The sequence below is a fragment of the Trichosurus vulpecula genome, chromosome 4 (assembly GCF_011100635.1).
Source record: "Trichosurus vulpecula isolate mTriVul1 chromosome 4, mTriVul1.pri, whole genome shotgun sequence".
NCBI classification, from domain to species: Eukaryota; Metazoa; Chordata; class Mammalia; order Diprotodontia; family Phalangeridae; genus Trichosurus; species Trichosurus vulpecula.
Window position 1 is genome coordinate 186,362,925 of NC_050576.1, and position 13,954 is coordinate 186,376,878.

Consider the following 13,954-nt stretch of genomic DNA (forward strand, 5'->3'; position numbering starts at 1 on the left):
GTCACATGGCTACTAAGTGTGTCAAGTATCTGAGGCCAGATTTAAACTCAGGTCCTCCTGACTCCAGGGCCTGTGTTCTACTCACTACTCTACTCACCTAGCTGCCCCAACACAATTTATTTGAAAAAAAAAAATCTAGAATATCAAGGGAAATGATGAAAAGAAGTAGAGATATTTGGGGAAGAGTACTTCCAAACCTAAAACTATATTATAAAGCAGTAGTCATCAAAAATATCTGGTATTGGTTAAAAAATAGAGAGACAGATCAATGAATAGACTAGATAATGGAGAATCAGAAAGATTGGAACACAATAATCCAGTGTTTGCTGAAGTGGAAAACATAAATTGATGGGGTACAGTCTCTGGAAAGCCCCTTGAACTCTCCTGGAATTTCCCCACTTGATTAGGCATTTGTCTGAGGCTATAATCCCCTCAATTGGCCTTTTGTTGTCTTTAAGTTTTTCTGTTACCTTAACCTAGCTCAGGCTTTCATTGTCTGTTACCTCCAGATTCCTTCTGGCTACTCCCCACCCTTGATCCTATCTAGACCTCATTCTGCCTTGGCCACATAGTCCAGGTCCCTGGTGTTCCAGCCCTCCTCTGTTACCTCACAGTCACTCCAGCCTATTGGTCATTCCCATCAAGATCGCCCCCAGACCCCTCCCCCAAACACCCCAGACTACTTGGCCAACCCTAGATCCTATTGGCCTCCATGAAAGTGCTCAGATTCAGTCTGGCCCACTTACATTCAGATTCCTTAAGAGTCTGGCCAATGTGGCAGATCTTTAATAAACCTTGTTTTTCTTTGGCTGAAAGAAGACTTGGGTTGAATTCATTCAAGGAGGACCCTTATGTTGCTATTTTGGGGTCCCAGCACTCCTAAATCTCAATATAAATTGCCTGTGGAAAAAACTCCTTATTGGATAAAAACTGCTAGGAAAACTGGAAATCAGTCTGGCAGAAATTAGGCTTAGACCAATAACTTTCACCAAAAATACATTCTAAATGTATACATGACCTTAACATTAAAGATCATACTCTTAAAAAATTAGAAGAAAAACAGATATATCACCTCTTACAGCCATGGGTAGGAGATGTATTTTTAACCAAATAAGAGATAGAGACAATTACAAAAAATAAAACAGAAAATTTTGATGACATGAAACTGAAAAGCTTTTGCATAGACAAAATCAATGCACCTAAGATAAGAAGAGAAGTGGTTGAATGGAAAAAATATCTACATATCAAATTTTTCTGATAAAGTTCTGGTTCCCAAGATATATAAAGTTTAAAAATATATAAAAGTAACAGCAACTCCCCAGTAGACAAGTGGTCAATGGATATGAACAAGTAGTTGTCAAAAGAAGAATTGCAAAGTATTCCCAACTATATGAAGGAATGTTTCAAATCATTAATAATAAGAGAGATGCAAATCAAAATAACCTTGAGGTTTTACCTCAAACCTTGCAAATTGGCAAAAATGACACAAAAATGGCAATAGTCAATGCTGGTGGGGTTGTGGAATTATTGGCACACATACATTTTTGGTAGAGCTGTGAAATGTTATAACCATTTTGGAAAGCATTTTGTTTTCACACCTCTATCTTGGCTCTGCCTCCCTAGCATTTTGGAAATATACAAATAAAATGACTAAAATGTCTATACCCTTTGAACCAGAGAGTCCATTACTGGTCTTATAGGAAGTCATTTTTAAGAAGAAAGTCTCCTTATACTCCAAAATACTTATGCCAGCAATTTTTTGTGTGTGATAGATAAGAATTGGAAACAAAGTAGATGCCCATCAGTTAGGAAGTGGCTAAACAAATTGTGGTATATGAATGTAGTGAAATATTATTGTGCTATAAGAAATTATGCATGTGATAAATACAAAGAATAATGGAAAGATTTATATGAACTGAAGCAAAGTGAAGTAAGCAGAGCCAAGAAAACAATACACTCAGTAACTACAACAATGTAAATGGAAAGCACTATGCATCAAAAAAAATCAAAAGTAAATGTACCAAAAATGGTAAAGATTCAGCAAGACTGAAATGAAGAAATGTGAGAGGATACCTCCAACCCACCCCTTTGTGGAAGTGGGAGTTCCACAGGTATTACATAAATTCTTGGACTTTTTCAATGTATCAATCAGTTCTGTTGATTTTTCCCCCTCTAAAAATACGTTGTTATATGGGATAGCTCTCTAAGAGGGGAAGGGGGAGAGATACTTGGAATAACTATGATGTAAGAAATAGAAGACATCAATAAAAACTTCTTTAAAAAAAGAAATGGATTAGGCAAATTGACTTGTTTCGGGGATAAGGAGGAGCAAGATTTCCCTTTGAAGGGATACCTGGTTCAGGTTGAAATCCTTCTCTCTTTCTTGTAAAATTTTTCCACATTTAGTTTCAGGGTATTAATTTGATTCAGCTGATTGGCATGAACCTCTCTTTGCTTCTTTCCTTCACACTGGAGCCATAACTATGGAGGAGCTACATGGGCTTTGCTCCAAGGATAAGGGTAAGGATAGGGATGGAACCTATGATTCCATTGGCAAAGGGAACTCCCAAATGAGAAAACTCCCTCTATCTAGGTAGGTTATCACCTTCTCCAAAATTAATCATCTTAAAGAATTGCCTAAAGCACTGAGATGTTCCGTGACTTGCCTAGCATCACACAGATAAGCATGTGTCAGAGGCAAAACATGAACCCTAGTCTTTCTGGCTCCAAGGTCAGCTCTCTCTTTCTACTATACCTTGCATCTCAGACTTTGTTCCAGAATACTGAAGTCTGGGAGTAGGTTGACAGCACTTGACCTGTCTCTTTCTGGTGGAGGAGCTAGTTAATTGCTTAAAGCTCACCATCAATACAAAGATCCAAGACAATACTGAAGGACTTAAGATGAAAAATGCTATCCACCTCTAGAGAAAGAACTGATAGAGTCTGAATGCAGATTGAAGCATGCTATTTTTTTAAACTTTTTTATGTTTTTTTGTCTGCATTTTCTTTCACAACATGACTAATATGGAAATATGTTTTGTATTATTATACATGTATAACCTATATCAAATTGCTTGCCACCTGAGGTGGGAGGCAGTAAGGAGAGAATTTGGAAATCAAACATTTTTTAAATTGAATATTAAAAATTGTTTTTACATGTAATTGGAAAAACAAAATATATTTTTTTAAAAAGCTGGCTGTCTTCATGTGGCCAATGACTTAGGATACAGTTTTCAAGGAGATTACTCTTCTGATTCTTGCTGAGCACTCATCTTCATTGTTCCAACTGTTTACAAAAAAACGTAATTCATAGATTGACCACTATGACATGTCATCATGTGATCAGAGCAAGTTATTTGTGGCAAAAATTCTAGCAAAACTCCCACAAGGTAAAAAGGGAAAAATAACAGCTTAGAAACCAGAAATCCAGCAGTTAGGAAAACACCACTTAGTGGTTAGAATCATTATCACTTGTACCTATGAAAGAAGATGTTCATTGTCAACTTGAGTCTCTGTTCCAGGCCTTTTAAAAAAATTTGGCACTTCCACCTTCAGCAGGTGGAAAAAATAAACTTAATAACTAATTAGTAATAATTAGCAAAAACAGGAAGTTACCAGATGGCAGCACTTCCATTTCCCAGATGAGCTCTGCTCTGGCCCTACTTTGTCTCTTCTTTAGGCCCAGATATGTCTCTGAAATTCTTTAGTCTCTTCCACCATAGAGCCTTGTGTTCCCAAATCCTAGTTCTTTCCTACACAGCCCTCTCAACTGTCTTACTGCCTTACTCTGGTGAGGGCAATCTGGAGGGTTCCCCCCTTCCCTAACTCCCTTATTTTATATTGTTTGTTTTAAATTAATTTTTTTTCAATTGATAAGAATTTATTTTCCCTTCCTCTCACTTCCAACACACTAAAAAAAAAAAATCCTTGTAACAAATATTCATGGTAAAGCAAAACAATTTCCTGCATTAGTTATATCCGAAACTGTGTATTTCATTTTGTATATTTAATCCATGATCTCTGTCAGGCTGAGACTGGGGCTGGGGGCAGGACGGGAGTGGTGGGATAATATTTTTCATTAGTCCTCTGCAATCATGGTTGATTATTGCATTGATCAGAGTTCTTTTCTTTCAAAGGTGTATGTTTTTGCAATATTGTTGTCATACTATAAATTATTCTCCTGGTTTTGCTCACTTTACTTTTTATCAGTTCATACAATGCTTCCCATGTTTTTCTGAAATTGTCTCCTTTATGGTTTCTTATGTCACAATGGTATTCCAGTGCATTTGTATACCCCAATTTTTTCAGCCATTCCTCAACTGATAAGTACCCATTAGCTACCAGTTCATTACCACCACAGAAAGATCTACTAAACATATTTGTGTGTGTGTGTATAACTTTTTCTTCTTTCTTTATCTCTTTGAATTGTAGTGAGAAGGGGCAATTTGTGGTGCTTCCAAACATCAGAATCACTAGCTGCCTGACTTGCCCCCTATCTCTGGGCACTTCTTCTGCGTAGGATCTTCCTTCTTGGTTGCATATATTGTCTTATTTTGATGTGCATTTTGTATTATTCTTTTTCTTATGTATTCACACTTTGAATTCTAAGCTTAAGTAAGCAAGGATCACATCTTCCTACATCTTTTCTCTCTCTTCTTGATACCCAGGATAGAGCTCACCACAAATTGGGCCTTAGTATAGGATGTTACTAGTTGATTGGTAGATTTCTCCCTGATTCTCAGATTGAGTCAAATATTTTCTTCTATTTCTTATCAAGGTTGGTGTAGGTCTACATTTGCTAAAACACCTCCGGATAACTTGTAAAGCTGCCATCCTGTTTACCATATCCTGAAAAATTTGTAGGAAACCTACATACATACTAAAGTTCCTTGTTAGCTTACAAAAAGGTGGGGATTCACTAGCTCAGTAGCAGAAGATTTAATTGTAGATTGAGTGATCCTTGGTTCTAGCACCTGGGTACACGATAGGCACTGAAGCTTTCAGTCTACCAGTAGTCGCAGGACTCCAATGTTTTATGTTGCTTTTGTGATAGTCAGCATGCTAATTATGCATTCGGTGGTATGGAAGGAATAACAACCCACACCTGCCTGGCTCATTTCCCAGCTTTCTGCCACCTACAGAAAACCAGGCTGTCACTACTAATTAACCAGTCTTTGAGTATAGTATATATTTTGGCCACCAGGTGGTGCTACCTTCAGGATACCTCCCTCTAGAAGTGGTTTCATCAGATATTAGCCAGCGTGTGATATAATGTGTATAATATCCACGTAAAAAGTACATAAATACCCTGCTTTTCCCATTCACAGCATGATCCTCAGAGCGTACCAGAGTGTGCTAGACTTTTTAAAAAAGGTTTTTCCAGTAGATAGTATTTTATTTTTTCCAATTACATGCAAAGACAATTTTTAACATTCCTTTTTATATAAAATTTTGAGTTCCAAATTTTCACTCTCCCCCTCCTTAGTATAGCAAGCAGTTTGATATAGGTTATACATGTGCAATCATGTAAAATATATATTCATATTAGTCTTGTGAAAGAAGAAACAGAATAAAGGGAAAAATATGAAAGAAATAAACAAATTGAAAATAATATATGTCAATCTATATTCAGAATCCCTCAATTCTTTCTCTGGATGTGGAGAGCATTTTCCATCATGAGTCTTTTGGGCTTGTCTTGGATCATTGTATTGCTGAGAAGAACTAAGTCAATTAGGTGCTGTGTACAATGTTCTGGTTCTACTCACTTTACTTTGCATCAACACATGTATAGAATTCAAGTTCTTATAGCCAGACCTCTCTTATGCTTCTGGGGCAGCAGTAATGGTGCCCTGATTCAGTATTAATCTAAGCATATGATGAAAAAAAGACAATGGCATATCACTCTCAACTATTAATAATATGGAAATATTGACATGGCTCTGTCCTTGATTCTATTCCCAGCCCACATTTGGGAGACATTTTTCAATGAGACCAATTTTCTATATATAATCTTACAAATAGTCCACCCTAATGGCCATAAAGATAACAGGAAAATGGCCTCATATCATTTCCCCAAAAAGAAAACATCTTCCTGCTGTCCTTTTTTCTTTCCCTGGTGGTGAAAGGGGCAGAAATTTGCTGGGGACTCCTTTTTAGGGAATCAGGGACCTCAATTGAATTGATCAAGGAAACAGTGTAGGAGAGAACAGTCTGTCCTCCTTCCATCTCACCAGGTGCTACAACTTTCAGAAGCTGTTGGTCCAGGTGGCTAGGATTTCATCTCTATTTCAGACCTGACTCATTCTGCTTAATACTGTACTGGTAGGCAGCTTGTGTCTTCGCCCTGTATCTGTTATCATATTGTCCCTGTCAAAGCAAGAGCAGGTAGAGGCTCAAGCCATGGCTACAGTAGCAGCTGTACCTGAAAAATGTCTATCTGAGCACAGAAGACAATTACTCTTTGTGGCTAGCATGACCAAGAGGGCATGTGTCTTGGCCTCTTCTCTCCCTTCCACCCCTGAAACTAGCAGAAGAAAACCCTTCTAAAGGCAAAGGACATAAAATGCGGGATTTTCAGGACTTATAGAACATTACCTTATCCTAGTAACTCACCAATTTTATCTCCTTCCCATCCCTTCCTCAAGGGTGAGAGAGTCATATTAGCAGCATTTACTTTTGTAATAGGATGAGCATTGAAACACTTTTCTAACATTAAGGAAACCACTGTTGGGACTATAGGGGTTGTAGTACTTTACCAATACAGCACTGGATCAACTCATGATTGGAATCAAACCCCAAAGCTCCTACATGGTTGACTAGAACCAGGAAGGGCAATCCCAAGCATATCCCATGGGACTGCACTCTTGCATTTCCAAATACATATAACATCCACTTATAGGGTACCCTGAAAAATAGCTTTGTGTTTTATGTTTTGTACTTGGAAGGAGATATTAGTTGATAATAACTAACTTAAGTATAATTAACTTCACTACTTAAGGTTTTTTTTTTTCCAGACACTTCAAGAAAGGACCTTCAGGGAGGCAGTCCAGAAAGACAGAGATAGAGACAGACAGAGACACAGGCAGACAGAGACAGAAACAGTCACAGAGACAGACAGACAAAGTTAGCAAGACAGAGAAACAAGCATAGTGGGGGTGGGGGAAGAGAGAGTGTGTGTTTTCAATGATGTGAACTTTTAAATGTCAGACTACAGCCCTTGGAGCCATGGACTTGTATAGAAAAGTGGACTCATCCACGGTTCTTGACCTCCAGAGCTTACAACTCTAGAGGCTGCTATGACTGAGCTTGCCTATGAAGAGATTGTTCTTTTTCTCAGTTTGAGACTGAGATCTTCTTTTGCTCTTAGCACATTTGAACTCACGTATTCTTTGGTATGTTTAGCCTACAGAACTTCTCTGATTTCTGTTTGCTGTTTTGTTTAGATAAGTGGGTTTACTTGCTATTCACTATTTGTGATGATCTTTCAAGTAACCAGCATTTTGTGGGTGGAGCTGAGCTTTAAAAGTGGTCAGCTTTCCTTTTGATACTCTAAAATTATACTACTAGACTAGAGATATTTGAAGGATGGCAGATAGATGTAACTCTATCCCAGCATCCTTTTGGGGGACTGGTGGAGAGATTCCTCATCCTTCACTGTTCGGGAACCTGTCTCCCTCTCCCTCCTACCTAGACTACTGGAGGTGCAGATAAGGCATGCCTCTTGCTTTCCACAGATATAGATCAGACCTCAGATTGAATCTTCCATGCCACCATCAAATCTTCTATCTTTATATGTAGTCAGTCCTCCACACCCCACACATATCCTACATGCAGATATACTTAATTTTGTTGGCTAAAATACCTTTATGACACAGCCTTAACTGACATATCGAGAAGGATTTATGTAGCAAAAACTCTACTTCACCATATTCCTGTTCTTCCATTCTAATTAGTACTCAGGGCAGTGCTATAGACCAGGCATTTGTATCAAGCGTATATGTGTATTAAGGTGATTGGTATAAGTTTGCTTACCAGAGAGTATAAGCTATATGCAGCTAGGTCCCAAGTAATGCAAATTCAAACAGCCTGTTTCCACTAGGTTGAACTCATTATTATAACTCTGAGTTACATCTATTTGCCATCGCTCAAATATCTCTAATCTAGGAGTACAATTTTAGGCTATCAGAAGGAAAGCTGATCACTCAAAGCTCGGTTTCTTCCCACAAAATGCTGGCTACTTTATAACACAATCATAACTTTGAATAGTATGAATTTGAATACATGTGACCATTTCAGGGAATTATTTATTCATACTAATTGGGACCTAGCTTTATAGAAATAATTGTTCCAGTAGAGAAGGTGATCCAGTCGTTTACAGGAACAATTGGAAGTTGAGGAGGCCAGAAAATTTGGGGGTGGGAAGGGTGGGTCTGCAGACCATGTGACAAGGAGAATCATAAAATAAGGCTGGAAAGGTAGATTAGGGAGCCAGATTTTGGAGGGTCTTTGATTCCTTTGAATGCTGGCAAAAGGGAACTATTGATGGATTTTAAGCCGAAGGAAGATATGACCACCCACAGATAAGGAAGATTAGTCTGGGAATATGAAGAATGGATGGAAGGGAGAAAATGTGGAGATAAGAAGAGTTAGGAGGCAGTGGTAATAGTTCAGGCACTTAGAAATGGAGGCCTGTACTAGAATGGTGTCAGTGGGAACAGAGGGGCTGAATAGAAGAGATTACAGAGAAAGAATCAGTCAGATTTGGTAACCTTGTAAATGAGATGGGGAGGGGAGGAACAATCAAAGACAACCTCAGTATTTCAAAAATGCAGGATGAGGGTGAGTGGTGCCCCCCTGACAGATACAGTAAAGTCAGAAAAGAAGCAAGTTTTGGGGTCATAAAGTAAACCCAATTTTGGAGTTAGAATTTGTAGTTTGTTGAGTTAGAATCTGTAACTTCCTTCAAGAGTCAATTAATTGGCAATATCCTATGGGAAGGCTTTTCTGATTTCCCCAATCAGTGGTGTTTATCCTGTAGCAAACATTTGTAAAGCACTTAGCATGTAGCAGGCACCTCACAAATGCTTGCTTCCCCCACTACATACCCATACATGCACACCCACTTCACTTTGTATTTATTTTGTATATGTCTTTGATTTTTCCCCTTCCCAGTCCTATGTGCAATGTTACCAAGTCTGACTGATTTGTTTTCTGTAATGATACTTGTCCGGCCCCTCTTTTCCCATTGACACTGCTGCAGTACAGGCTCCCTTATGTTCACTTATCTGTGTAAAGGAGGTAAAAAGGAAAGTGTGTACTTCTTTGCTCCTCTAGGAGTCATGAAGAAGTATCTCAACCCAACTTAATGGAATTATAGGAAAGCTAATATGGAGGGAATTCTGATTTTCATAATAATCTATGTGATATGCGTAATGAATATAGATTAGATTTCTCAGAATTGCCTTCTTTAGCTTGAGTTCAACTCACAATGCTGCTTGAACTGATCAAACTTTGACAAGACTGACAATCACTTCTGTCTGCATACCTGGAGTGAAGTGAATCTAAGACTGTAGAACCTGTTCCTGTCACAGAACTCTGGTCCTGTAACCCATCAAGTAACGACCCCCAAGGACTTGAGCAATATTGCTCCCACAGGACTCCAGAATTGTTGTATTGTCTTCTATTCGTGGGTTTCTCATGGGAAACCACTCTGGCCCTGGGAACAGTAGTTTGTAATTCACCTTTCCCCTCCCTTTCCATTTGTGATTTATGTATATAATCTCTGTCTTCACTTCAGCAAGGTGGAATTCTGATCAGGAGGATTACTGATTTGCAAATCTGTTCCTCATAATGAAACTAATTAATTAAATGGCTACCTGATTACTGGCACTTTGTCTCTGGCCTGCTGTTTCTTCATTCTCAGGTTAGAGAATGGCTCAGTAAAATCCTGTTAACATTAATTGGGCTGAAGAATCAACCATGCCTCTGGTGGTCTTTTGTTTTATTTTATTTTTTGGTAAATTTTAAAATTTATTTTAAACTTAAATACAAAATGAGAAAAGAACAAAATTTCCATGTTCACAGCAGAGCGTAAGAAAGAACTGAATACAGAACAATAAATTTCCATTTCAAAAAGACAAATATAATAAGTACTACACATTGTTATCAAAGCTGCCCAGCTTTTCTTTGCTTCCTTGTAGGTTTTCTTTTGTTCTCTGCTGTGCACTTTTTACTTTATTTTTTTCCCTCCCTCCCCCTACCCCACTCTAAAGAAGGCTACAACTAAGTGTGTGGATATATATACATATACACAAATATCTATAAACACACATATATATACTCATACATATATGTGTAAGACAATATTATGCTTATTTCCTCCTATTATCTGTTTCTCTGAAGGTGGATAGCATCTTCCTTCATAAGTCCAACTCTTTCCATGTTTTCCTTATTCAACCATTTCAACATTTACTATATACCACAGCAGTATTCCAACCCAATCCCTTCAAAGAAAATATGGAAAAAAGATGCAAAGGATTCAGCAGTATGAGACCTTAAACTATAAGGTGAGAGCATTGTTGAAGTATAAAATGGATAATTTCAATTATTTTAAATTAAAATGTTCTTGTATAAATAAAACCTATGTAGCCAAGAAAAGAAGGAATGCAGAAAATTGGGGGTAAAACTTTCATAGACAATGTCTCAGATAGGCTAGTGGTCTTTAAAATAGCAAGCTTGCCAACTCTGAAATCGGGAGGAGCTTTGTCATTTGAGGGACTCCTCCCTGGCACTCAAGAAGGGAGCCAGTTATAGAGAAAGAACCCAGCTCTTAATGGGGGAATTGTTCTTTTTGCCTTTTTCCCTTGCCCCTCTTTGGGGAGGCGGGGCAGGAGGGGGAAGGAGGGGATTTCTCTTTCTTGTAGCAGGGTGACTTGTTTACCCAGTAAGAGATGCCATCTTTGGCAGAGAGGGAAAGGCATGGGAATCCAAGAAGAATAACTTGTAGGAGATATCCTCCAGGAGGAGCCACAGGAGAACAGTGAGAGAAGAGAGATCATCAGGGTTCTGAAGCCCAGAGGTTTGAGTTGCCTTGGCTACGTCTGTACTTTGTGTTCTCTAGTAGAAAGAACCTGTATCAGAAAGAAATGTCTACATTAGATAAGCAGCTTCAAGTGTGAATTGGGAGGGGTATCCCAGAGGAGGTGCCGTATCCGTGTCCCTACTGTATTCCTTCAATAAAATATAAGCTTCTTGAGAGATGTGCCTTTTTTCATTTTTGCCTTTGGATTCCTAGCACCTAGAAGAGTTCTGAAGCACAGGGCAGGCTTGAATGAATGCTTATTGCATGCATGCATGAATGAGTGAATAAAAGGATGAATGAATGAAGTACAAGAACATCCAAGTGAGATGTCCTGGAGGCAGCTGAGAGCAGTCTCAGGGAGTTGGGGAGGGGTAACAAATTGAGTCTGACTCAGGCTGGTTTCCCTTAGTAGTTTAGGTCCAATATTGGAAGTAAATGAGACACTCATAATCCATAAAAGCTAGCAAAAGGAGGTTTACTGAGCCATAGCAGGGAAAGATGTTCATCTGGGGTAAAATATTGATTTAGAGGAACGCAGCCTCCCAGTCTTGTTCACCCTGCTACTTTATGGTGTGAAGCTTCAGGTGTCAATGGGTAGATTCTTAGTTCATTAAGACAATCAAATCTCCAGAACAGTTTCAATAGCGTGAAAAGCAGGGATTCTTAACTTGAGGCCTGTGAACTTTTAAAAAAATATTTTGATAATTTAGGGATCCATTGGTAGGTACTTCTGCCAAACATATTTATCATCACAGAGAGACATTAATAACCAAATTATTATGTTTGGAGCACAGTCCTTTTTAAAAACTATTTAATATTTTATTTACCCCCAGTTACATGTAAAAACAACTTAAAAATTTTTTTTAAATTAAAATTTTGCGTTCTAAATTCTCTCCTTTCCTCCCTATCCACCCCCTCATTGAGAAAATAAGCAACTTTATATCGGTTCATGGAACACAGTCCTTTTGAACACAGAAACCAATGGGCTACAAGTAGCATTTTCCAAAATTTTATATAGGACTAGGCAGGATGGATACAATTGTAATGTTTACAGAGGGCAAAGGGGAAGGTAAAGATTTACACATCAAAGAACCTATAGCAGAAGAGGAAGATCTATATTAGATAAATCTGATCAGCAAATACTGGAGCTATTCCTTATATCTCAAGCTAGAATTTTGCAAACAGAGCAGGCACATGACCAGATAGTACTAGGGTTGTAATTGATGTTTCAGCTTAATTAAATAGGGGTAATAAAGCTGAGCCAGAAATTCTTCTATCCCTAACCTGAGCTAAAGTTTGATTTCTCAGCTACACCCTGTAAACTCCAGCCTATAATGGCAGCAATACCAAAATTCTCTAACCACAAATATTTGCTTTAAAGGAAAAATTAGCCTAACTAGCATGATGAAGATTAGGCCATTTGTAACCATTACTTTGTAGGAGGCTTGTCCAAGCTCAAGATTACTGAAAAGGTGCCTCGTTAATTAATACACCCTGTAGTAGAGCGGCTAGGTGGCAAAGTGGATAAGAGTGCTGGGCCTGGAATCAGGAAGACTCCTCTCCCAGAGTTCAAATCTAATCTCAGATACTTGCTAGATGTGTGACCCTGAGCAAGTCACTTCATCCTGTTTGCTTCAGTTTACTCATTTGGAAAATGAGCTACAGAAGGAAATGGCAAACCACTTCAGTACCTTTGCCAAGAAAACCCCAGGGGCACAAAGAGTCAGACATGACTGAAACAACTAAACAGCAGCAGCATAAATCCATGTCCCATTCTAAACCACCCCCACCTCCTCCTAGGCTTGGGCAGAATCAGGATTAAACAGAAGACAATCCAAGTGGCATATTACACTCTTTATATTCCACCCAGAAAAGAAAGCTTTTGTCAGAGAGAATTGGGACTAGGCCCGGAGGAGTGGCCCACTCAGTGGACTTTAATGGGCCTTCATACTTCCAGTCTCCCAAGTCTGCTAAGACTCTTCTAACCTTTCCCTGGAGGATGTAGGAGAAGCAGTTTGATCTGCTCCCATATCAGGAGAATAATACACTTTCACGTTTGGCAGTGTGAGCTTAAAATTAGATCTCAAGAGCTTTGTGTTTCTTTCTTGAGTAATGATGATAGAACAACAATCCTAGGTTAGATATTTCCAGCCTTAGAGGAAGTCTTGTAAATTCAAGAAGTTAGAAGCTCCTGAGTGCTCATTTGGGGTCAGCTGCAATTCGGGTACCACCTGTAATTATTACACCACTTCTTGGAAAAGATGACCATCAGTAGGAGAATGAGCCCAATCTCTGGCCTGTCTTACTACAAGATATGGACCTGGAGGGGATTGTTGGGACAGATCAGAGCCGAAGTGAAGGTGAAATGCCAATTTAGTAGTTCCACAAAATGCATCATGTTTTGATGTTTTAAGCATCAATCTCCTGGGAGACTATAATAGTAGTTATGTTACTACTTCATAATTATGATGTCTGTTTTTGCCAATGCATATCTGTGAGTCTTTTATTTTTGCTACCATTTCTTTTTTTTTTGTGGAAAAAAATACATTGCTGCCACATACCTGATTTATGTTTTACGAGTTTCTAAGGACAGGGACATAAAGAACTAGAGAATGCAAGAAAAGAGTGTCCTAACCCAGGACTGAAATCAGCACAAGAAGTCCCTTAGTGGAGAGAAGGGAGTCAAGTGCCTCAGAACAAATGAGCCCAGCAGCAGGTGTTGTCTTAGTACACTGATAATACTAGTACCTCACAATTTGTTTAGAGCACACTAGAGCAGATCATCTATAGTAATTGGTGTGTGTTTGACTTACTTTTGAGCCGATCTAGACTGCTTGCCTTTTGATAGAATGACTTTGCATAACTTGTCTGACA